Source organism: Copadichromis virginalis, linkage group LG11 (genome assembly GCF_057382275.1).
Source record: "Copadichromis virginalis isolate Kocher_CV1m ecotype Utaka linkage group LG11, C_Virginalis_male_GT1.1, whole genome shotgun sequence".
Taxonomy (NCBI): domain Eukaryota; kingdom Metazoa; phylum Chordata; class Actinopteri; order Cichliformes; family Cichlidae; genus Copadichromis; species Copadichromis virginalis.
The window spans coordinates 18,312,628-18,316,549 of NC_140628.1; positions in this window are offsets into that span (position 1 = coordinate 18,312,628).

Below are 3,922 nucleotides of genomic sequence, written 5' to 3' on the forward strand. Positions count from 1 at the left end.
GCAACTGTACAGTCAGTTCCCTCCCGTAACGTCAGAACTGTCCCTGTGACAGTTCCTCTTTGCCTTATTTGTCTCATCCTAAGATGCAGAAGCTAGCGCGAAAGGTTAACACACAAAGGAACCATCTCATGAAGAGCGCGTTGGCAACAGAAGAGTGCTACAGACATGACAGGTGGCACTTCACTTGCTATGAAATGATGCAACTAATCACCACTCTGCCGTGTGTCATAACGCACAAAACCACTGAAACAGGTGGAGATTGAAAAAGGAACAGCTGCCATGTCTCTGCTGTTAGCCATCCGTGTGCTGAGGAGTAAACACAGATGACATTGAGCATCAGTCCGTGCATTAAGTTGACCCTAAAGTCATTTTCCTCATGCTCCCTCATGCTTCTGTATGTGGTGAAAAAAAGTAATTCAATCATTTTGTCTAAAAGCCCAGATACACTTACTGTATAGGCCTGTTGAACAGAAATCAGGAGGTAAGGTTTGTGCCTATTTCTTCTGCAAGCTTCATCCTATTTTCTGCCCAGTAAGTAATTATCTGCCTGCACTTTGTTATTGTTGAACTTGGAGAGTTGGGGGGGGGGGTGTTGTTGTTGTCGGGTCTTTTTTTTTTTTGGTTTTTTTTTTTTTGTAGTTTCTTCCAAACTTCTTGTGGTCTTATCGGAGAGCTGCAGTTCTTGTATTTGACCACTAGATGGAGTCAGCAGTCCGCCTGTTGCCTTCTACATCAAGGTCACTCCAGACTAAGGACGTGCAGTACATTTAACACAAGAAATGTCCACTTCTTTGCTAAATCTCCCATTCATACGTAGCGCGCGCGCTTGTGTGTGTGTGTGTGTGTGTGTGTGTGTGTGTGTGTGTGTGTGTGTGTGTGTGTGTGAGAGAGAGAGAAAGATACTGCATCCTACAACTTAGCGCAGCAACAACTCACCCTCAGCGCTCAGAACATTGAGACAAATGGGTGAAACTCCTTTGCGACATTTTTTTGTTATGATATAATTTATTATCAGTGCCACTTGATATTATTCTTTCTACAATAATTTATTTTTTGTTAAATATATACATATATTTAATGTTATTTCTTTTTCTTATTGCTCTCAAAGAGAGATCTTAATTTGCACTAGTGGAAATTTAATTTTCACCTCATTTCAGTCGGAGGAGTCAGCTGTGAAGGCACAGAATGGAGACTGAATGACGCTGATAAAGATCAAGCTGCAGTGGACTGTGCTGCTCATGTCGGCTGCGCATATGCGAATGTTACCGGGTGTGAATGTCATCAGTGAAGCAGCTGATAAAGTGTTTGCAGACCGGACTGAGTCAGAATACCAAATGAAAAGGAAGCGACTATAGCTTGGTGGAAAATCTTGATTAAAATGTGGACCAAAGTGTCTGGGCCGGGGGGAGCGTTCGTTTTTGTCTGTCACGTTAAGCTCGCTGGAAGTGCTCGTAATGAAAATGTGATGGCTTTTAAAAACTGACTATGGTACATAAAAAGTAAGTGTGACTTGCATTAAAGGGTCTACAAACCCTGATTATAAACTTCTTTTTTTTTTCTCCTCACGAGTGGCACTAAACCGTGCAGATAGTTTTGTTTTGAATTCTCCAGGCTCGGAGTCTCTTTTCTTATTTCGCTCCACGAGATTAATGGAGTTTCATTTTAATTCCTGGAAAAATTAAAAAAAAATCTTCATTCAGCTGGCTGGATAGATGGTCAGAGTTGCCAGATTCATTAGTTTTTATTTCACAGAAAGAGGAATAAATAAAAAGTAAATGAACAAAATATGAGATGGTTAACTTAAACACTTATTAGCCTAGAATCTTACAGTGCAAACAGGTTTCATAGGTTATATTCACGTGCTGGCAAAAAAAGGGCCCAAATCAGATTCCTTTGCTTAAATACCACTCGTGTTTCTTCACAAAAGCACAAATCACAGAAATCTGCTTTCTTTTTTTCAATTCTTTCATATGGAGCCCTGAAATACAGAGTTTTTTATTCAGTGAAAATCAGAATCCAACCACTCTGGGCTCCAACACTGCCTCCACGCCTCAATATGAAGCTAGGAGTTACTGTACCACAAAAAGCCACGATCTTTCTCTTCGTCCTCTCTGATTAGCCGGCCACTTCTGCACATCAACTTAAAAGTGAACCGGTAAACGCATTTTTTCGGCCTCTTGTCGCTTCTGTGTAAAAGTACGATGCACGGGACGCTGTTACACATGCGTCTCACTGTTTTTCTGATATTGGCTAAGAGAGGAATGGAAAAAAAAAAAAAAAAAAGTGCCAAACAAACTCATCGGAGGATTAAACCAGAATTTCTGCATAGGGCCTTGGAGTGTGAACCCAGCCTTCAGATGTCTGTCACAAAAATCAATTGACTTGTAAATCATTCAAATTAAATATTAAAGCTAATAAGATGACCTTTGATTTTTGCATGTTTTCGAAACATTTTTGAACATATTTTACCTGTCACCAAAAAAAGTTTTTTTTGAGCAACTATCAGACATTTCTGCAGAATTATTTAAAGCTGTTGGTAACTTCTTCTTTTTTTTTCTTTTTTTTTCCAGAAAAGGATCCATTTATTTTTCTAATGCAAACAGAGTCGTGTTGCATTTTTCCCTCAGATCTACAAAGAGGCACAGCACCTCTCCGGTGATTGTTTTGGTCGCGCAGGCTGCAACTTAACTGCTTTTTGTTAAGTCTCACTGCTCTCATTAGTGTCATTCTAAGAAGCAGCTGGCAGCTTTTTAGCTCTAGACAAACTGCTTAGCACCATATGACACTAATAATGACAGCAACTTGCTGGTGATCATAATTGAGCTTATTTAGCAAGTAAAGAGCTAAAATTTCCTTCAGAAGCTGGAGACCAAACCACTGATAAATTTGAGTGAGTACTGTAGTTATATCAGACAGCCAGGAATGCCAATTGAACAACAATGCTCTAAATCTCTCTAATGAGCAAGTGTATAGAGATATATATATATATATATATATATATAATATATTGTTAGCTTACTGGATTAATATTAAACATGTCCACCTTTCTAATAATGAGTTTATGTTGGTAATCTCTGTGAGCCAAAGCTCAGGGTTCAGACTGCTCTTAATGCTCCGTTTTAGACATTTTTTCCACTCTTGGCTCTCACTGCGATCAATGAGGGGTTATCCCTAATAGCTTTGGCAGTGGGAACAGAAGCCGACCCACCAGCTGTTCAAACCTGTTGTTTGTGAGAGGCACCCAATCAGAAGAAATTTGTTTTTAATGTATGAGAGGTAAAAGAGCTTGTTTCAGACAGAGGCCGGACTGAGGGAGGCACTGTAGAAGATACCTAAGGTTTATTTTTAAAACTATGAAGTGGAAGTGAGAGTGGCAGTTCACTTTAAATAAGGGGGAAAAAATCCATCCATTTCCATCCTTATGAAGGAAAAGTGGATATCTCAAAACCTGGCCAGGGAAAACCAAAACTGTCTGCATGTCTATGTATCATCTGAGGAGATGACTTTTATGTTTTGTTTTTTTATTGTTTTGGGGAACAATCCTAGGTAGCTGCCCAAAGGCCAGAGATGAACTGAGACTCAGGTTGTAGAAACAACCTTCTTCAATCATGTCAACCTGTGGTTTGCATTCTGACCTGATCCGCACCAGTCTTGGTTGTGTGCTTCTCAGTCGCTTCATCCAGTGTGGGCATGATATTACAGTACAGTTGGACTGCATTAATCAAGCCATATTAAAACTAGATGTCTTGTTATTGGAACCACGTCATAGCGTTTGCTGCTGGTGTAATGTAAATATTGTATGTGTGACAAAGTGTATCATACTGTATGTAGAGCTGACTGACTGATCAAACTACCTGTGGCAGTCATACAAGCTGGAGTGACTGGATGATTTCAATAAAGACTAGCTGTGACAATTTTAACC